Source organism: Stegostoma tigrinum, unplaced genomic scaffold, assembly GCF_030684315.1.
Source record: "Stegostoma tigrinum isolate sSteTig4 unplaced genomic scaffold, sSteTig4.hap1 scaffold_112, whole genome shotgun sequence".
Taxonomy (NCBI): domain Eukaryota; kingdom Metazoa; phylum Chordata; class Chondrichthyes; order Orectolobiformes; family Stegostomatidae; genus Stegostoma; species Stegostoma tigrinum.
In genome coordinates this window covers 340,530-362,980 of record NW_026728063.1, presented here as the reverse complement: position 1 = coordinate 362,980, position 22,451 = coordinate 340,530, and the positions used below count along the sequence as shown (strand labels likewise).

At 44.0% G+C, this 22,451-nt stretch overlaps 1 protein-coding gene and 1 long non-coding RNA gene across 2 annotated transcripts in view; both read left to right on the top strand.

The window, feature by feature from the left end:
* Positions 1 to 15,552, top strand: part of LOC132207627 (uncharacterized) — a 55,305-nt gene extending 39,753 nt beyond the window's left edge. Inside the window, exon 3 of the long non-coding RNA XR_009443645.1 lies at positions 15,164 to 15,552. This is a non-coding gene — a long non-coding RNA (uncharacterized LOC132207627). The remainder of the gene's footprint in view (positions 1 to 15,163) is intronic.
* The window catches only part of LOC132207625 (utrophin-like), a 110,141-nt gene that overhangs the window by 76,085 nt on the left and 11,605 nt on the right, over positions 1 to 22,451 (top strand). The gene's annotated exons all lie outside the window — the stretch shown is intronic.

Sequence of the window (22,451 nt, the reverse complement as noted above, 5' to 3'; positions counted from 1 at the left end):
ATTCATGCACAAGGACCTCCAAATTCCTCCTGTACTGCAGCTTTCTGCAATCTTTTTCCATTTTAATAACATATAGCTCTTTTATTCTTCTTGCCAAAGCACATAACCTGACATTTTCCACATTATATTCCATCTGCCAAGTTTGTGGCCATTCACTTTGCACGGAAACATAAGAAGTAGAATGAGAAATGGGCCATTTGGCCCTTCACGCTTGCTGTATCATTCATTATGAACATATCCAATCACCCAACACAGTAGCCTGTTCCTCCTTTAACCTTATATCCTGTGATCCACTTAGTTCCAAGTGCTAAACCCAAACTCCTTTTTGAAACTGTGCAATGTTTTAGCATTGATTTCTGTGGTAGTGAATTCTGTAGGCTCATCAGTCTCTGGGTGAAGAAATATCTCCTCATCTTAGTTTAAGGGTATGAAGAATGACTGTGACTCCTTTGATCTGTACATCCCTGCCATCAAGAACATCTGCCCTCCATTTGACTTGTTTAGTCCTGTAAGAATTTTAAGCTTCGATGAGAAGCCCCTTCATTCTTCTGAATGCCAGTGGTATAATCTTATCTGACGCAACCTCTTCTAATATGCCAGTCTGCCTTCCAGGAATCAGTCTGCTAAACCTTTGCTGCACTGTCCCTAGAACAAGAGTGTGCTTCCTCAGATAAAGAGGCCGAAACTGCACGTAATATTCTTGGTATGTAATTGCAGCGAGACATCCCCACTCCTGAATGCAAATTCTCTCACTATGAAGGCCCTTCTGCTATTTGCCATCTTTACTGCTTGCTGCACCTGCATGCTTACCTTCAATGACTGAAGTACAGGTTTGCCCAGATCTTATTCTACATACCCATGTCTTAATTTATATCCATTCAGTTTTTGCCTTTCCGTTTTTGCTCCCAAAGTGGATAATCTAACATATATCCGTGTAATACTGTATCTGTCTCACATTTGCCCAGTCATTCAGCTTGTCCCAATGACACTGAAGCATCTCTGCATCCTCCTTACAGCTCACCCTCTCATCCAGCTTTGTGTCACCTGCAGATTTGGAGATATTGCATTTGATTCCTTTGTTTGAATAGGTGGGTAGCCGGAGTCTGAGCACAGATCCTTGTGACACACCACCTGAGTCTGCCTTTGGAAAAAGACCATTTATTCCTATCCTTTGATACTTGCTGACCAGTTTTATTTCCATCTCAATATACGACGGCAATCCCATGGGCTTTAATTTAAAGCACTAATCTCTTATGTGGGATTTTGTTAAAAGCCTTCTGAAAGCCCAAAGAAACCACATCCAGTGGTTCCACCCTCATCAACTGAATGAGTTACATCCACAAAGAATCCCCTAAAAATTTTCAAGTGTGATTTCCCTCTGTCCCTTTCATAAATCCCTGCTGTCCCTGTTTGATCTTGCCACAGATCAGCTGTTAAATATTTTATAGTAAAGAGACCTGAAATTCCTCCACCCAGCGAATCCATTGTTCCTGGTATTATGGCAGGGTGTGGGAATGTCCTTAGTCACCTGAGGAGCCTGGTACAACCAGAGAAGCCGGGTTTCAAAACTTATGAAGAAATAGTAGGAATAGTGGCAGCTGAGAGATGAGCACCAACACAGACTCACAACTGCCATTGGTGTGAAAGAGCACTTCACTCAACAGCAAATTGCTGGTATAAATTAGTCGTATGCAGAAACTGCGGCAATAAAGGGCCCATTGAATGGGTGTGTTTGAGAAAGAAATATGAACAGAGTACAGCAAAAGTACTGAAAGTGAAGAGTAGGAAAAAAATCTACATGGTACAATGACAGCATGGATAATCTGCTAGTTTCACTGGGAGGACCATGGCTGGAAAAAAAATCAAACTCAGTTGGGTTGAACTGAGTTGCTTGTCAGATTCTGAAACTGATTCATTGCAAAATTCTAAAGAAGTGTGCCATTATTTTCATCGGGATCTGGGAGACATGGGGAAGACCTCTGTCGAATTGAAAATCAAGTATGAGAGTCAAGCAAAATGTTGCAAGGCAGGATCAGTGCCTCGTGCAATCAGACTAAAGGTTGAGGCAGAATTAAACCTACTTGACAGGGCTCAGAAAGGATTTCCAATGATGTTGCCAGGGTGGAGGATTTGAGCTATGGGGAGGCTGATTAGACTACTTGGCCTGCAGTTTTGGAGGCTGAGGGGAGAACTTGGAGGTTTATAAAATCATGAGGGGCATGGATAGGATGAGTAGCCAAGGTCTTTTCCTTCAAGTAGTGGAGTCAAAAACTAGACGGCACAGCTTTAAGGTGAGGGGGGAAAGATTTAAAATGAACGTAAGGGGCAACGTTTTCCAAGCAGAGGATGGTGTGTGTAAGGAATGAGCTGCCAGAGGAAGTGGTGGAAGCATGTACAATTAGGATATTTAAAAAGCACTTGGATGGGTACATGAATAGGAAGGGTTTAGAGGATATGGGCCAAATACTGGTAAATGGGATTAGATTAATTTAGGATATTCTGTTCGCGTAGATGAGTTGGACCAAAGTGTTCTGTTTCGATGCTGTACGCCTCTATGACACTATGACCATAATTGAGTGACACTGGTCAAGATTGGAATCCTTGAATCCAAAAATGATTGGCCCACACCTATCATTCCACTGATAGATGGAGTATACATCTGCGTTGCTTACAAGTTCGCTACTAATCCAGCACTATGTGCTGAGCAGTATGCTTTGCTTGTAATCGATGACCTACTTGTTGGACCAGCTAGAGGTCTGCTTTTCAGTAAGATTGACCTCAGTCAAGTCTATCTCCAGATGAATAGAGATCCTAAGTCACGGGAATACTTGATTATTGTGACACGTAAAGTAGTATTCAAAAACAAGAGATTTCCATTTGAAATCCATCTGTGCTTGGATTATTCTAACATGCCATGGATCAGATTTGAAGTGGATTGAAAGGAGTCCAGTGTTACCAAGACAATATTTTACTCACAGGGAGAACCTAAAAAAGAGCATCCTCACAAGTTAGATTTGAAGAAGTGAGGAAAACTGACTGTGATTTTTTAAAAAAGATTTCCATACAATACTAAGGCCATATCATTGATGCCGTGGGATTATACAAGCCCCCTTCAAAAGTAAAAACTGAAGTTCACTGTGGGATGCTGTAAATCAGACACTTAGAGATTGCTGAAGGATTTTAGATTACCTTTGCCAAATGAGTTGACAACAAACAGTCCTTATGTAGACATTTTCTACTTCGAGCAAGTAGGGAACACTCTGGCAACGGTAGGACAAATTAAGAGAGACAGTCAAAATAACCCACGACTACGTGAGTGGTGGGTGTGTTACTGCAAAGGGAGCAACCGGAACTGAAACCATTTGTCACGTGGAAGCTAGAACTATCTATACAAGGAGGAGGTCTCCTGTGGGGAATGAGGGTCATCACTCTACCACAGCTAAGGAAACGCACGTTAAAGGTCAGGATCGGGATTCCCGGAAGGTATGTTGCCTCCCTGGTGCCAGGGTCCGGGACGTCTCCGATCGGGTGTATAAGGTTCTAAAAGGGGAGGGCGAACAGCCAGAAATCGTGTTACGTATTGGCACTAATGATAAAGCCAGAAAAAGGATTGAGGATATAAAAAGTGATTTCAGGGAGTTAGGATGGAAGCTGCAAAGCAGGACGAACAGAGTAGTGTTCTCTCGTTTACTACCGGTGCCACGAGATAGCGAGGCGAGGAACAGGGAGCGGGCGCAGCTTAACACGTGGCTGCGCAGCTGGTGTAGGAGGGAGGGCTTCAGTTATGTAGACAATTGGGATGCCTTCTGGGGAAGGTGGGACCTGTACAAGATGGACGGGTTGCATCTGAACTGGAAGGGGACCAATGTCCTGGGTGGAAGGTTTGCTCGAGTAGTTTGAGAGGGTTTAAACTAGTATGGCAGGGGGGTGGGAACCTGAGCTGTATACCGGAGGTGAGAGTTGATGCAGGTGAGGCAATAGCAAGAGGTAGACCAGCTAGTGGGAAGGATTTTCCTGGGAAGGAACCAAGGGATCAGTTAAAGTGTGTTTGCTTTAACTCAAGGAGTATCAGGAATAAAAGTGATGAACTTAGAGCATGGACCAGTACCTGGTGCTATGATGTTGTGGCCATAACAGAGACATGGGTTTCTCAGGGGCAGGAATGGTTGCTGGATATTCCAGGGTTTAGAGCATTTAAAAAGAATAGGGAGGGTGGAAAAAGAGGAGGGGGTGTAGCACTACTAATCAGAGAGGATATCACAGCTACAGAAGCTTCCATTGTCGAGGAAGATCTGCCTACTGAGTCAGTGTGGGTGGAAATTGGGAACAGCAAGGGAGTAGTCACCTCGTTAGGGGTTTACTACAGGCCCCCCAATAGCAGCAGGGAGGTTGAAGAAAGCATAGGTCGACAGATTTTGGAGAAGCGTGCACGCAGTAGGGTTGTTGTAATGGGTGACTTTAACTTTCCCAATATTGATTGGAACCTCCTTCGAGCAGGAGATTTGAATGGTGCTGTTTTTGTCAGGTGTGTTCAGGAGGGTTTCCTAACTCAGTACGTTGACAGGCCGACGAGGGGAGAGGCCATTCTAGACTTGGTGCTCGGAAACGAGCCGGGGCAGGTATCAGATCTTGTGGTGGGAGAGCATTTTGGTGATAGTGACCATAACTGCCTCACATTGTACATAGCTATGGAGAAGGAGAGGATTAGACAAAATGCGAAGATATTTAATTGGGGAAGAGGAAACTATGATGCGATTAGACATGAGTTGGGAAGCATGGACTGGGAGCAATTGTTCCATGGTAAGGGCACTATAGACATGTGGAGACGGTTTAAGGAACAGTTGTTGGGAGTGATGAGTAAATATGTCCCTCTGAGACAGGCAAGAAGGCGTAAGAAAAAGGAACCTTGGATGACGAGAGCTGTGGAGCTTCTCATCAAAAGGAAGAAGGTGGATGCTTTGGAGACGGTTCAGAGGAGGTTGACCAGGATGCCGCCTGGACTGGAGGGCTTATCTTATAAAGAGAGATTGACTGAGCTCGGACTCTTTTCATTGGAGAAAAGGAGGAGGAGAGGGGACCTAACTGAGGTTTACAAGATAATGAGAGGCATAGATAGAGTTGATAGCCAGAGACTATTTCCCAGGGCAGAAATGGCTGACACGAGGGGTCATAGTTTTAAGCTGGTTGGAGGAAAGTATAGAGGGGATGTCAGAGGCGGGTTCTTTACACAGAGAGTTGTGGGAGCACGGAATGCGTTGCCAGCAGTAGTTGTGGAAGCAAGGTCATTGGGTTCATTTAAGAGACTGCTGGACATGCATATGGTCACAGAAATTTGAGGGTGCTTACATGAGGATCAATGGTTGGCACAACATCGTGGGCTGAAGGGCCTGTTCTGTGCTGTACTGTTCTATGTTCTATGTAGCTTACATAAGGTGGACGAAGCTCGGGTCAAGCTCAGTTCTAGAGGATTACAGGCAGGCGAGGAAAGAGCTCAAAAATGGTCTGAGGAGAGCCAGGAGGGGGCACGAGAAAGGCTTGGCAGAACGGATTAGGGAGAACACAAAGGCATTTTACACTTAGGTGAGGAATAAGAGAATGGTCAAAGAAAGAGTCGGGCCGATCAGGGATAGCATAGGGAACTTGTGTGTGTGGAGTCTGAGGTGGTAGGGGAAGCCCTAAATGAGTTTTTTGCTTTTGTCTTTACGAAAGAAACAAACTTTGTAGTGAATGAAACCTTTGAAGAGCAGGTGTGCATGCTGGAATGGATAGAGATAGAGGAAGCTGACGTGCTGAAAGTTTTGTCAAACATTAAGATTGACAAGTTGCCAGGCCTGGACCAGATTTGTCCCCGGCTGCTTTGGGAAACGAGAAATGCAATTGCTTCGCCACTCACGAAGATCTTTGTATCCTCGCTCTCCACTGGAGTCTGACCTGAGGACTGGAGAGAGGCAAATGTAATTCCTCTCTTCAAGAAAGGAAATAGGGAAATCCCCGGCAGTTACAGACCAGTAAGTCTCACGCCTGTCGTCTGCAAGGTGTTCGAAAGGATTCTGATGGATAGGATTTCTGACCATCTGGAAGAGCATGGCTTGATTAAATGCAGTCAACACGGCTTTGTGAGGGGCAGGTCATGCCTCACAAACCTTATCGAGTTCTTTGAGGATGTGACTAGAAAGGTTGATGAGGGTCGAGCTGTGGATGTGGTGTATATGGACTTCAGCAAGGCATTTGATAAGGTTCCCCATAGTAGGCTCATTCAGAAGGTCAGGAGGAATGGGATACAGGGGAACTTAGCTGTCTGGATACAGAATTGGTTGGCCAACAGAAGACAGCGAGTGGTAGTAGAAGGAAAATATTCTGCCTGGAAGTCAGTGGTGAGTGGTGTTCCACAGGGCTCTTGGTCCTTGGGCCTCTACTGTTTGTAATTTTTATTAATGACTTGGATGAGGGGATTGAAGGATGGGTCAGCAAGTTTGCAGATGACACGAAGCAAGGAGGTGTCGTTGACAGTAGAGAGGGCTGTTGTAGGCTCCAGCGGGACATTGACAGGATGCAGAGATGGGCTGAGAGGTGGCAGATGGAGTTCAACCTGGATAAATGCGAGGTGATGCATTTTGGAAGGTCGAATTTGAAAGCTGAGTACAGGATTAAGGATAGGATTCTTGGCAGTGTGGAGGAACAGAGGGATCTTGGTGTGCAGATACATAGATCCCTTAAAATGGCCACCCAAGTGGACAGGGTTGTCAAGAAAGCATATGGTGTATTGGCTTTCATTAACAGGGGGATTGAGTTTAAGAGTCGTGAGATCTTGTTGCAGCTCTGTAAAACTTTGGTTAGACCGCACTTGGAATAATGCGCCCAGTTCTGGTCGCCCTATTATAGGAAAGATGTGGATGCTTTGGAGAGGGTTCAGAGGAGGTTTACCAGGATGCTGCCTGGACTGGAGGGCTTATCTTATGAAGAGAGGTTGACTGAGCTCGGACTCTTTTCATTGGAGAAAAGGAGGAGGAGAGGGGACCTAATTGAGGTATACAAGATAATGAGCGGCATAGATAGAGTTGATAGCCAGAGACTATTTCCCAGGGCAGAAAAGGCTAACATGAGGGGTCATAATTTTAAGCTGGTTGGAAGAAAGTATAGAGGGGATGTCAGAGGCGGGTTTTTTACACAGCGAGTTGTGAGAGCATGGAATGCGTTGCCAGCAGCAGTTGTGGAAGCAGGGTCATTGGAGACATTTAAGAGACTGCTGGACATGCATATGGTCACAGAAATTTGAGGGTGCTTACATGAGGATCAATGGTTGGCACAACATCGTGGGCTGAAGGGCCTGTTCTGTGCTGTACTGTTCTATGTTCTATGTTCTATGTAATGAGGAGGGAATCATTGCCAATCTAGCTGTGCAAGATTTCTTAGAGATGAGTGACCATAACATGATAGAATTTTTAAAATCAGGATGGAGAGTGAGAGAGTTGATTTTGAGACCAGGATGCTGTATCTTAATCATGAAAGCTGAAGATATGAGGCATGAAGTTAGCCTTGATAGATAGCAAAGAGTTGCTTAAAGAGATGTCAGTGGATAGGCAATGGCAAACATTTAAGGAACACGTCGGGGGACTGCAACAACTGTTTAATCCTGTCTGGCATTAAAGCAAAATGGGTAAGAGGGCCAATCCATGACTTAACAAAGGAAATTAGCGATAGAATCTGATCCAAGTAAACGACATTTGAGGATTGGCAGCAATTTCGAATTTAGCAAAGAAGGACCAAGGGATTGATTAAGAAGGAGTAAATGCAGTACAAAAGTAAGCATACAGGGAACATAAAGACTGACACAAAGAGTTTCTATAGACACGTGAAGAGAAAGCGACTGCTAAAGACAAATGTTAGGAAGGGCGTTGACCAGTCAAGGGAAGACGGACAGGTCAAGGAGGCAGGGATGAGGCTTGTAGGTAGGAGGTGGGGTGGGGGTTAGGGTGTAACTCTAACCCTAAACCTAGCCCTAACCCAAACTCTCAGTCTAATCCCCACTCCACCTCCTACCTACCAGCGTAATCCCTGCCTCCTTGACCTGTCTGCCTTCCCTTGACTGACGAACCCCCATCTTAACTCCTCACCAACACTCACTTTTACTGGCTCCATCGCTGACTCTTTGATCTGTCTGTTTCCTCTCCACCTACCTTCTACTCTATCCATCTTCTATCCACCTCCCCTTCTCGCTTTATTTATTTCAGAATCCCCTTCCCCTCTCCCATTTCTGAAGAAGGGCCCAAACCTGAAACGCCATCTTTCCTGCTCCTCTGATACCACTTGGCCAGCTGTGTTCATCCAGCTCCACACCTTGTTATCTCAGATTCTCCAGCAATGGCAGTTCCTACCATCTCTGAAATGGTATGTTGGCCTTCATTCCGGGAGGTTTTGAGTACAGGAGCCAGAATGTGTTTTTGCAGTTGCACAGCGCCTTAGTGAAGCCGCACCTAGAATATAGTGTGTGCAGTTTTGTGCTCCCCTTCTGCAGAAGGATGCTGTTACTCTCTTAGTTTATCAGTGCACCGAATGTTTATCAGGCTGATTCGGGGGATGGCAGATCTGATGTATGATCAGAAATTGACTCGGTTAGGATTGTTTTCGCTGGAATTCAAATGAATGAGGTGGATCACACAGAGACTTATAAAATTCGAACAGGACTGGACAGGATAGATGCAGTTCCCAGTGGTGGGTGTGTCCAGAACCAGGGGTCACAGTATGACGATTCAGGATAGACGATTTAGGATGCTTGTGAGGAGGTATTTCTTGACCCAAGGAATGGTGAGCCAGTGGAAATCATTACCAAAGGAAGTAATTGATGGTAAAACATTGAACGTATTCAAGACATGGCTAGATATAACACTTGGGGTGAATGGGATCAAAGGTTATGGAGAGAAAGCAGGATTAGGCGATTGAGTTGGATGATCAGTCATGATCAGAAGGAATGGTGGAGCAGACTCGGAGAGCCAATTGGCCTCCTCCCTGCTCCTATCTTCCATGTTTACAATAGCCACTCTCTGAAATGCAAAGCTTGAGCAATTGTGCAACTTTGAGCTGGGTGCTGGGAGTTTGGTCAGTAACGAAGTTAGGTAAGGCTCGGCAGGACAGCGCTTGTTGCTGTTTCTAACATTTTCACCCTGTAGGACTTGGTCCTTGCTGTGCTTCAAGGGAAGAAGTTAGCTAATTGGAGATATCTGCAAGTTGTTAAGGTTCCAATGGTTTAAAGTGATTTGGGGAAGTGTGGTATTGTTCATAAAGTACATCATGAAGATAAATAAGATAAAAGAGAAAAGAATGACGAGAGTAAGATGAGGGCCAATCAACCATAATAGTGGGAAGATGTGTGTGGTGTCAGAGGAGATAGGGGAAGCACGAAATGAATATTTTTCAACAGTATTCACTCTAGAAAACGACAATGTTGTCGAGGAGAATACTGAGATACAGGCTACTAGAGTAGGTGGGATTGAGGTTCACAAGGAAGAGGTATTAGAAATCCTACAGAGGGTGAAGATAGATAAGTCCCCTGGGCCGGATGGGATTTATCCTCGGATCCTCTGGGAAGCCAGGGAGGAGATTGCCGAGCCGTTGCCATTGATCTTTAACTCGTCATTGTCTACAGGAATAGTGCCACATGATTGGAGGATTGCAAATGTGGTTCCCCTGTTCAAGAAAGGGAGTAGAGACAACCCTGGTAATTATAGACCAGTGAGCCTGCCTTCAGTTGTTGGTAAAGTGTTGGAAAAGGTTATAAGGGATAGGATTTATAATAATCTGGAAAGGATTAAACTGATTAGGGATAGTCAGCACGGTTTTGTGAAGGGAAGTTCGTGCCTCACAAACCTTATTGAGTTCTTTGAGAAGGTGACCAAACAGGTAGATGAGAGTAAACCGGTTGATGTGGTGTATATGGATTTCAGCAAGGCATTCGATAAGGTTCCCCACAGGAGGCTCTTGTACAAAATGCGGAGGAATGGAATCGTGGGAGACATAGCAGTTTGGATCGGAAATTGGCTTGCTGAAAGAAGACAGAGGGTGGGAGTTGATGGGAAATGTTCATCCTGAAGACCAGTTACTAGTGGTGTACCACAAGGGTCGGTGTTGGGTCCACTGCTGTTTGTCATTTTTTTTAAATGACCTGGATGAGGGCGTAGAAGGATGGGTTCGTAAATTTGCAGACAACACTAAGGTCGGTGGAGTTGTGGATAGTGTCGAATGTTGCTGTAGTTTGCAGAGAGACGTAGATAGGCTGCAGAGCTGAGCTGAGAGGTGGCAAATGGAGTTTAATGCAGACAAGTGTGAGGTGATGCACTTTGGTAGGAGTAACCAGAAGGCAAAGTACTGGGCTAATGGTAAGATTCTTAGTAGTGTAGATGAGCAGAGAGATCTCGGTGTCCATGTACACAGATCCTTGAAAGTTGCCACCCAGGTTGACAGGGCTGTTAAGAAGGCATACAGTGTTTTAGCTTTTATTGATAGAGGGATCAAGTTCCGGAACCAAGATGGCATGCTGCAGCTGTACAAAACTCTGGTGTGGCTGCACTTGGAGTACTGCGTACAGTTCTGGTCACCGCATTGCAGGAAGGATGTGGAAGCTTTGGAAAGGGTGCAGAGGAGATTTACTAGGATGTTGCCTGGTATGGAGGGAAGGTCTTACGAGGAAAGGCTGAGGGACTTGAGGCTGTTTTTCTTAGAGACAAGAAGGTTGAGAGGTGACTTAATTGAGACATATAAGATAATCAGAGGGTTAGATAGGGTGGCTATGAGAGCCTTTTCCCTGGGATGGTGACGGCGAGCACGAGGGGGCATAGCTTTAAATTGAGGGGTGAAAGATAGAGGACAGATGTCAGAGGTAGTTTGTTTTCTCAGAGAGTATTGAGGGAATGAAACGCTTTACCTGCAACTGTAGTAGATTCGCCAACTTTAGGTACATGTAAGTCGTCATTGGATAAGCATATGGACGTACATGGAATAGTGTCGGTTAGATGGGCTTCAGATCAGTATGACAGGTCGGCACAACATCGAGGGCCAAGGGCCTGTACTGTGCTGTTATGTTCTATGTTCTGTAAACAATTGCACCTCCCAGTCGCAAACCATTTTAACTCCCCCTCCCATTCTTTTGACGACCTGTCCATCATGGGCTTCCTGCAGTGCCACAATGATGCCACCCGAAGGTTGCAGGAACAGCAACTCATATTCCGCTTTGGAACCCTGCAGCCCAATGGTATGAATGTGGGCTTCATAAGTTTTAAAATCTCCCCCTCCCCCACTGCATCCCAAAACCTGCCCAGCTCGTCTCCTCCCCCAACTGCATCCCAAATCCAGCCCAGCTCATCCCCGCCTCCCTAACCTGTTCTTCCTCTCACCTAACCCCTCCTCCCACCTCAAGCCGCACCTCCATTTCCGACCTACTATCTCATCCCGCCTCCATGACCTGTCTGTCCTCCCCGGACTGACCGATCCCCTCTCCACCTCCCCACCTACACTCTCTTCTCCACCTATCTTCTCCTCTATCCATCTTCAGTCCGCCTCCCCGTCTCTCCCTATTTATTTCAGAACCCTCTCCCCATCCCCGTCTCCGATGAAGGGTCTCGGCCCAAAACTTCAGCTTTTGTGCTCCTGAGATGCTACTTGGCCTGCTGTGTTCATCCAGATTCACACTTTGTTGTCTTGGATTCTCCAGCATCTGCAGTTCCCCTTATCTCTCCCTTCAGCCCAACTGCCTATTTTCTGTTCTTTGACCAATTCTGAAAACATGCTAATATACTATCCCAAAATTATGTGTTTTTTCTTATATTAGGTAAACTTCGGGCGATATTTTTTCAAGTGCCATTTTAAAATCTAAACACAATACATCTACTGGTTCTGTTTTATCTATCCTGTCTGTTACTTACTCAAAGAATTTTTAAAAAATTGCCAGGCACAATTTCCCCACCATGAAGCTATGCTGACTTTGCTTGATTATATTATCTGCTTCCACTGTTATGGACTCGATCAAATCCCCACACATAGGTATCAAGGAGACAACATAGACTCAAACTTTTATTTAAAGACAATTCTAAGGTGCTGTGTTCCAGATGTAAATCGATTGGGCACACCACTCAGCTTTAAGCAAAACCACTTTCCCCCCAGTTAAAATGCAAGCAAAAGAAAGAAGAATTAAGATTAGTTTAACTCTACTGGAAAACTTAATTGAATAATATATTACTTAACTACCAAACAACAACTGTTCCAATATCATAATATCCCACAAACACATCTTGGCAAAGGCAAAGTCAGTAAAACAGATTGTCTCACATGATTCTGGTAGCAGAAAGAGAACCCCTGCTTTTAGCACACAGAGAGAGAGAGAGAGATAACAGCTTCCACAGCCAACTTCAAACCTCAACAACTGTCGAAATCTCAACGAAAACCTTGGTTCTGTGGGAGCCTGACATGACCCATTCATACTGAGATAGTAAGAACTGCTGATGCTGGAGAATCTGAGATAACAAGGTGTAGAGCTGGATGAACACAACAGGCCATGCAGCATCAGAGGAGCAGGAAAGCTGATGTCTTGGCTGAGACCCTTCTTTGGAAATTACCCATTCATGCATGCTGCTTTTGTTGTCACAACTTCCAAAAAATAAAACCCCAAGGCCTCACGAGTTGTTTATTGGTTTAGAGAAGAACACAAGCCAGGACAAAATACACCTCTTAAAGCCATAGTATTGCCAGACCACATGACCTGCTGTTGCAGCTTTTACAACAGACTGCAATATTTTCCCAATGAGAGGTTGCCTATTTTTTGTCATCCTTCCTTTTCATATCAAGTTGTTACATTGGCAGTATTCCCATCTACTGCTTGAAATGTTCCAGATTCCCAGGATATTTGGAAGATGACTGTCAGTGCATCCAGTATCTCTGTGGCTACATCTTTTAATATCCTAGTGCAGAGTACATCAGGTCCAGGATACCTCTCGACCTTGAGCCCCATTAGTTTCCCGAGCACCTTTTCTCTGGTGATATTTCCTGTCTGCTTTTTGCTCTTTGTTCACTAAATATTTTTGAGATGGTATTTGTGCCTTTTGCTGTGAAGACTGACATAAAGTATTTATTTGTCTCATTTGCCATTTCCTGATTCCCCATTATTATTTTTGCAGCCTTCATTCTTTAAGGGATCTGCGTTCACTTTGACCTCTTCCTTCATTTGTTCAAATAAGCTCTTATTGTCTGTTTCTTTTCTATTTCTCAGCTTTGAAATCTTTCCTTATTTCTGGTTTCCCACTAACCTTGGGCACTGACTGTTGAATTGGCAGAACATTGGAGAGAATGCTGAGGATATGGAAGTTTTGGTCTGATAAATAGTACTCGACATGGTGCTGTTGCCCCAGCTCCTGCTCAGGTCTCTCCCAGTTGAAATGCCAAATAGGAGCCTGCCCATGCTCTTCACATCTGCCCTGCAGCATTAAATGGCTAGAGGCAGGACATCAGGCACCCTCTTGGATGGAAGTTCTACCTTGTCAAACTCCTGGCCACTTAGAGCTCAGAAGAGTCTGAAGTTGCTGATGGCTGGAGGGCGGGTCCCCGACGAGAGGTACGGAGTGGCCGAGGGTTGTTAGGGGTTGTTGAAAGGTTGGATGAGAGTTTAAGGGTGTGAAGTGCCTAGGATCAGGCCAAGGGGCCTGCGAATGAGGTTCCCCTTCCAACTCACGTTTTCTAGGCTGGATTATGCATCTAAAGCTGACTGTCTTTCTGATTGACATCTATCTCCTTAGGCAATAGAGGGGATCTCTTAAATTGCCATCAACTGGTCTCAGCAGGCCAAAGGATAGGCAGGCTGCTTGACAGTTCCCCAGAACTTCCACACATATACACACAGTGCCCTCCGGATTTTATGTGTTTCTTCCCACCTTCGTATCTGTGGGATGGGGCTGTATAATCGAGCTCATGCAGTGCTAAAACAAAGAAGTTATCCTGAACCTTGAAATAGGACTGGAATGATGCAGCCAAATCTGGTGACTAAACTTCAAGGGTAATAATTTTGGTAGTATTGAATAATAATGATGAAATTTACCCAACGTATTTTAGGAATGTGACATTTTATCAACAAATTTAGCTAATGCTATTTTCATTGGAGTACAGGGGATTAATAAGTAGTTAATGAAACATAAAGGATTATGATCAGTGGGGGTAAAATAAACGTGGAAAGGCTGTGTTCCCATCCCTGATGGATGATGTTACAAGGAGAAGGGAATGCATTCATGTTTTGGGGAAAAGATGTAGGGGTTGTAAAGAGGAATTTTTTTGAAGCAGTCAATGTTCATGGGCCAGGATCTTGCTGCCTGTGGAAGGGTTAGAAGCCGAGAAAATCAGTGATTTCAGTCACATGAATGCATATCTCTGGGCGCTTCATTCCTCACATTGCCATTAGATTTTATTTATGGAGGTTCTGTTATATTTCGAGTGGTTCGACTGGCATTTGATGTTTTGATGAAGTTTGCCAGATTTTGTTGGCATCATGTGAACTAACATTGAAGTGATACTTGGTTAACTACTAATTGTTTTTGGTAGACACTGTAGAACATACCATATGTATGACAAAATAGCAAAATTACAAGAGAAATCTAGTTCAAAACCTAGGTAACAGAGCACCTTTTTAAAATTAACAAGAATGTGTGATTAACACACTTAATAGCTGTGGCATAGTGTGATTTAAAAGAATGCTGATTACCAGAAGTGAAATATGGGTTGTAAGATCCACTATTTTACACGGGTAAAGAGCCAATTAGATTGTACTTTGGATTTGGATGTCGTGAGAATGAACATCGGTTGAAAGAGATGGATGTTTGAGGTTAAATTGTTGTGAGTCCTGCTTCATAAATATAAAGGAGGGCTTCATGACATAGAAAGCTACTGTTCCTCCACCATTGTTCTGCAGAAATTACTGAACCAAACAACAGAATATGACCAGCATCACTGATGGTTCCCTCGTTAGATTTGACATTTTGCATTTGAGAAGGAAATGGCCTGTTTCCATCATTCCAGAGTACTTTTGTGAATCCTTGTATTTATTTCGAGGCCAAATAAAGGAATTAATTTTATTTAATAGCTCCAATAAGTTAAAACTGTAATTGAAGTTAGTTTTCTTCCTCCTTTGTAGTGGATCTGTTGGAGTTGCACACAGCACAACGCGTCTTGGATCAACACAAATTGACACAAAACGAGCAACGTCGAAATGTGACTGAAGTAATCAACTGTTTGACGACCATTTATGATGGTTTGGAACAAAATCACTTGGTCAATGTGTCACTCTGTGTCGACATGTGTCTGAACTGGCTGCTGAGCGTCTTTGATACGTATCTATGATTTACACTTTAATGTAGTATGTTTAGATTGTCCTAAGGTGCATGAAACTGCATGCGACGTATTGGATTTTGATATGTACATGATCAGTTAAGTAAATGTGAAGATTGTTGACTGATTAAAATCAATCCGAGTATTGATGACATAAGGTTTCAGTATGTTCTAATTTCATTTTAGTTCAACAGAGAAAGTAGTTGAAAGTTTGAGCGACTTTTGTTTTAAATCATAAAATTGAAAGTGATATACTTTTGATTCCATTTGGTCAGATCTGTACAGGATCATGTAGACGTCTTGACACTCTGATTGTAATGCTCTTCACGGTGACAAATGATAGTGCTGGAGAAAGATGTGTATAAAGTACACAATATGAACATCATCCAGTTAATGTCAAGGAATAAATGGCTTTGTGAGGGGCAGGTCATGCCTCACAAACCTTATCGAGTTCTTTGAGGATGTGACTAGAAAAGTTGATGAGGGTCGAGCTGTGGATGTCGTGTAAATGGACTTCAGCAAGGCATTTGATAAGGTTCGCCATGGTAGGCTCATTCAGAAGGTCAGGAGGAATGGGATACAGGGGAACTTAGCTGTCTGGATACAGAATTGGCTGGCCAACAGAAGACAGCGAGTGGTAGTAGAAGGAAAATATTCTGCCTGGAAGTCAGTGGTGAGTGGTGTTCCACAGGGCTCTTGGTCCTTGGGCCTCTACTGTTTGTAATTTTTATTAATGACTTGGATGAGGGGATTGAAGGATGGGTCAGCAAGTTTGCAGATGACACGAAGCAAGGAGGTGTCGTTGACAGTAGAGAGGGCTGTTGTAGGCTCCAGCGGGACATTGACAGGATGCAGAGATGGGCTGAGAGGTGGCAGATGGAGTTCAACCTGGATAAATGCGAGGTGATGCATTTTGGAAGGTCGAATTTGAAAGCTGAGTACAGGATTAAGGATAGGATTCTTGGCAGTGTGGAGGAACAGAGGGATCTTGGTGTGCATATACATAGATCCCTTAAAATGGCCCAAGTGGACAGGGTTGTTAAGAAAGCATATGGTGTATTGGCTTTCATTAACAGGGGGATTGAGTTTAAGAGTCGTGAGATCTTGTTGCAGCTCTGTAAAACTTTGGTTAGACCGCACTTGGAGTAATGCGCCCAGTTCTGGTCGCCCTATTATAGGAAAGATGTGGATGCTTTGGAGTGGGTTCAGAGGAGGTTTACCAGGATGCTGCCTGGATTGGAGGGCTTATCTTATGAAGAGAGGTTGACTGAGCTCGGACTCTTTTCATTGGAGAAAAGGAGGAGGAGAGGGGACCTAATTGAGGTATACAAGATAATGAGCGGCATAGATAGAGTTGATAGCCAGAGACTATTTCCTAGGGCAGAAAAGGCTAACATGAGGGGTCATAGTTTTAAGCTGGTCGGAGGAAAGTATAGAGGGGATGTCAGAGGCGGGTTCTTTACACAGAGAGTTGAGAGAGCATGGAATGCGTTGCCAGCAGCAGTTGTGGAAGCAAGGTCATTGGGGTCATTTAAGAGACTACTGGACATGCATATGGTCACAGAAATTTGAGGCTGCTTACATGAGGATCAATGGTTGGCACAAAATTGTGGGCTGAAGGGCCTGTTCTGTGCTGTACTGTTCTATGTTCTATATTCTATGTTCTAACTGTGTCATTGTGGTATTTTCCAGACTAATTGTCCTTCAGCTAATCTCAGTCAGATTGTTTACTAAACTCCATTTAGGAATAATGTTATGCACTTCACTTGGAAATGTATGAGGACTGTGACAGTATATTGGGGAATCCTTGCAAGCGGAGAGAATTTTATTTTCTTTCAGTCCGGGCTGGATATAATTCTAGGACTTGGAGATGAAAGTCCGGGGTTAAACTTTCAGTGTCCTTCTATACACCCCTAATCACCTCCAATATTTCATTTATATTAAATTGAGCTTCGTCTGCATGAGATGTGTTCCAATATTATATCATTATTATGACTGTCAATTTTGACATTGTTCATTAAGTGCGTACCCTTCATATTGATTGCAGCTCAAGGTCCTTCTGGATGTCAAAACCAAAATGTTGCATTTTCCAGTAAAATTGCAGACATTGAGCGGAAATTCACACTAGGGAGTACTGAAAGGCATGGATTATTTCTCAGTACCACCCTCATTAATACTTTTTCTACCTGCCAGACAGAAACTAGACTCTCAGAATTACCGAAATGAAATTCTGAGTGGGTGTGTGGTGCTTGCACATTGCTCAATGCTCCTCTGGACCTCCAACTTGGGCAGTAGTCACCAGCATCTGCAGCCACACCCTTCAGTAGCACCCCATCTCCACAGTTTTGACGTGTGGCATGTTCCAGCCTCAGCACATCTCACATCTGCTTTCAGTACTCTTCTGTACTTCATTGCTGCATTTTGGATTGCAGCAGCCCCCCTCATTGCAGTGCTACTGCCAGGGCACTTTTATATGCAGGGACAGGCACCCATTCGTGTATTGGGCCACGTTACACATCAGGACACCTTGCTTGAGCTCTCCACTCTCATTTTGTCCCTGCATGAATGCTAACAGCTCCTCTGCCTTGTCTTCATTTGCCTTGTCTTTTTATGGGTTGCCCCCTCCGCCACACCTCACAGACTCATAATGCTAGTATATTGATTAACCTTTTGGCATCGAGACCAAGCCAGACAGCTTGTCATGTTTGTCAGCAGTCATCAATCAAAGGAGTGGGTGTGTTGCCGTTCAGCACCGTGATATGTTGATCTCACACCTGCAGCATGTGCCAGCTGCAGAAGCACAGAACGCGTTGCATTGTCTCCAACCTCATGGTCATGCTTCATGTTCTGAGGGGAATGGTCTCCAGTCAAGGGAGGCAGTTTCAGGCAGCAGATCTAGGTAACTCCAGGGCATTGTCTGATATCACTCGAGGGGCTTGGATGCAATCAGTTGGCTGCTCAGGATGACCATCGTCAGGACACTGTCCTCATAGGTTGTGAGAAGTCGAACGTTAGACACCTCACTACCTGTGTTGGCTCTTTCTGCCCTACTGTGGGCTGTTTTTCCTGGATGAAACAAAGGGAGGGATTGAGTGAGATGAAATGAGCTGGTGCATTTGTTAGTGCTCATGTATGTTTGGGAAGGGAGGTGAGGTCTCCTGGGTGAGAGCAAGAGGCACAGAGACATAGAGGATGAATAGCCTTGGGCCCTCAAGTAGGCGAGAGCAAGTGAAGACAGACATTGAATGCTTTGGTGAGAATGGTATTACATGAGCTGTGCTGAAGGGTGGTGCAGAATTAGAGAGAGGGTGAATGTGAGGTAGCACAGAACAATGAGGCTCTTCTTCTGTTGGAGCAGGGGTCACTGATCTTGCAGCACTGCTGGATGGTTCTTTTGGTGGTTGAGCCTGCATTGGCACTGGACAGCCTTGGATCAGTCTGGCCGAGTCTTGTGTCGTGGCCTCCTGTGCTTGTCCTTGGGAAAGAGGACAGTTCTGCACTGCACCAATCCATCCACCAGGACCTCCAGGTCCCTAACTGTAAAGTAAGGTGCTAATTTCCCCTTTCCTGCCCTGTCTGGGACAAATGCTATGAACGGTACGAGGCAGTTCTGGATTCTGAGCAATTTACTGGTCCACAATAGCCTTCAAACATGGCACGAGTGCCAGTAATACCGGGATGGTCCAGTTACTTTGAGTGGAGAACTAACTAGCGTCGGTTGAGAGAGGCACAACAGGAGCATTGTTGCCAGTTATTGAATAGGTTTGCAACAACAGAGTGAGAAAATTTCTTCGGTCTTTTGGAGAGATACTGTCCTTGCAGTGCAATAAAAATGACACTGAACTGATTCATTCCAGTGTTTTAGACCTGAAGATTTAAGAACAGAATTAGATCATTCAGCCCATTGAGTGGGATCTATCATTCTCAATCCCATTCTCCTTTGTCCATACTAAGCAAGAACATATCTATCTATGCCTGAAATCAACTCTGACTTGGCCTCCACAGCTTTCTACATCAATGAGTTCCACAGATTCGCAACTTTCTGACTGAATAAATTCCTCCTCATCTCCATCCTGAAGGGTGGTCCCTTTGACTCTGAGGCTGTGCCCTCAGGTCCTAGTCTCTCCGACTCGTGGAAACAACATCTCCGTGTGCACTCTATCCAGGCCTGACTGACCTTCAGTGTGACCCCCTTCGTCCTTCTAAACTCCGTCGAGTACAGACCCAGAGTTCTCAGCCACTCCTCACATGACAGTCCCTTCATCCCCAGGATTATGTTTGAGAACCTCCGCGAGACCCTGACAAAGGCCCGCACATCCTTCCTTAGACAGATGGCCAAAAACTGCTCTTAATATTCCAAATGCAATATGACCAGAGCCTTACACAGCCTCAGCAATACATCTCTGCTCTTGTATTTTTGCCGTCTTGAAATGAATGCTGACATTGCATTTGCCTTCCCAACTGCCAACTGAACCTGCATGTTAAAAGAATCCTGAACTGGGGCATCTTTGTGCTTCAGATTTCTGAAGCCTTTCCCCATTTAGAAAATAGTCTATGCCTGTAATGCCACTTCTCGAAAGACTCTCTGTGACCTCCCAACCCCCTCAACACTGCCTGCCTTTCCACCTATCGAAATGTCATCTGCAAACTTAGCAACAACCCACTATGGACAACAATACCATCAGTTCCTTTGTCCAGATTGTTAATGTATAATGTGAATGGCTGTAGTCTGAACTCTGATGACTGCGGAACTCCTATAGTTGCTGGCTGCCATCCTGAAAAAGACCCTTTTATTGCCACTCTGTGCATTCCGCCAGTTAGCCAATTCTCTGTCCGTGGCAGTACCTACTCCCGAACACCATAAGCTCATTTTTTAAAATTTTGAAGCCTCCTGTGTGGGACCTTCTCAAAGGCTTTCTGGAAATCCAAACAGATAAAGTTCAATGGTTCTCTTTTGTTTTAACTCACTGGTTACATTCTCAAAGAATCTAACAGAGACCTTCCCTTGACAAAGTTGTGTTTTCTCAGCCCAATTTAGCATGTATTTCCAAGTATTACCATGTACTTCCAAGTACTCTCCGGCCTCATCCTTAATAATGGACTCTAAAATCTGACCTAATGACCAGCGCCAGGCTAACAGGTCTATAATTTCTTGTCTTTTGCCTCCCTCCATTTTAAACAGGGGCGTTATATTTGCCATTTTGTACTCCTTTGGGACCCACCCTGACTCCAGTAATTCCTGAAAGATCACCAATAACTGCATGGTTTTTTCACTTATCTCCTTCAGAACTCTGGGGGCAGTCCATCTGGTCCATGTAATTTACCATCTTCTCGGAATTATAGAATTCCTACAGAGCGGAAAGAGGCCATTGGGTCTGCACCATCTCCGCAAAGAACATCCCACCGAGACCCAGCCCTGTACTGTTTCCCCGCAAGCTCACATTTGCCATGGCTGATCCACCTTGCCTGCACATCTTTGGACTGTGGATGGAAATCAGAGCACCTGGCGGAGACCCGTGCAGACATGGGGAGAATGTACAAATTCCACACAGACCCTTCAGCTTCTCCTTTGAGATGGCCACCACACTCACTTCTGCTTCAGACTCCCTTAAAGTTCTACTACTGGTGCCTTCCAACCTGAAGACTGATGCAAAATACTTGTTCAGTTCCTCTGCCATTTCTTTGTTCCCCAACACTACTTATTTGGCCCCTCTTGAAATTTTCTTTGGATTTTCAGGGGTGTTTTACAATAACAATATCTACTTTATTGTGTTGACAAATAGATTATTTAGATCATCACAGAAACAAAAAGCAAAATTCATCAGTACTCTCAATTAACAATCATATATATATATTAATATCACAATCAATGCATTTCCATCAGGTAAGCACGTAGCTGGAACTTTCTAACCCGGCAGTTTTCACTTTTCATTTCTCAGATTTCACTCTCAGACAGAACAGTTGATGTTGACACACTGTTCATTAAAAATAGCATCCACTGTATTTTTCCCCATGTTGTAGCTCGTGGGCTTGTGTCACCTTAACCCATAGAGTCCATGTTCATTTTCAAGCAAGTTATTACTTTCGTGATTTCAGGTGTTACATTCAGAAGGGTACCATGCTGCAATTCGAGCCTGCAGTTTCCAGAGTAATCCCAATGTGGAAGATTTTGAAAAGTATGTAAGTTTCCCTAATTTACTTGTCTTTTAGATCCAAACTGATGAAGACCACGGTCCAGATTTCTGTTCTTAACAAGAATGCCTATTTATTACAACTGCATAGATTCGAGCTACAGTCAGATATTTACAAACATTGGACACATATCTGTACAAATTAAAACTGTAAGCCCCCTGTTAACTCATCTTCCTGCAGACAAACATCGAGGGGAGAGGGATAAAACATGGATATTATCGGTGTAAAAAAAAGGCTAAGTAAGCTGTTCAGTGGTCCCTGTTCACAGGATTTGCAAAGATGATCTTGAGGATATAAAACAAATGAATAAATATCCCGGAGTGACTTATTATCTATTAAAACATGTGTTGATGATATGGCATTGCTATGATCATAAAATAGAACGTTGTCCAATTTCCTATGAGCATTACCATAGTTTTCATTTGTATTCTCCATGTCGGGAACATACTTAATTAGTACTTTACTGATTAAGTGACCTTTGCTCATCTACAGTGTTCAGTTGCAAACAGCCAATAGTTTATTATTCTAATTTCGTAACTTTGGTTTGGAATTTTGTCATAGGAAATGTATTTCACCTACATTACCCTGTGTACTTGTAGCCAATCCTCCATTGGCAAAGAAACACACAACGACAGAAGTTAATAAAAGAAAGAAGTGCATTTATGTCGCTCATTTTATGGTCTCAGGCATAAAAAGTACTTTATAGGCAGCTAAACTACCTTTGAAATGTCGTCACTGATGTAGCATAAGAAAACCTGTTGTATTTAAAATAGTCAGAAGTAAAGAAATATGAAATAATAAAGAAAGAAGAAATAGTAAAATAGATATGAAATTATGAATGTAAAGAAATATAAAATCTTCAGCCCTTTGCGAGTGGAGACGTAGAATCAGAAGATGCAGAG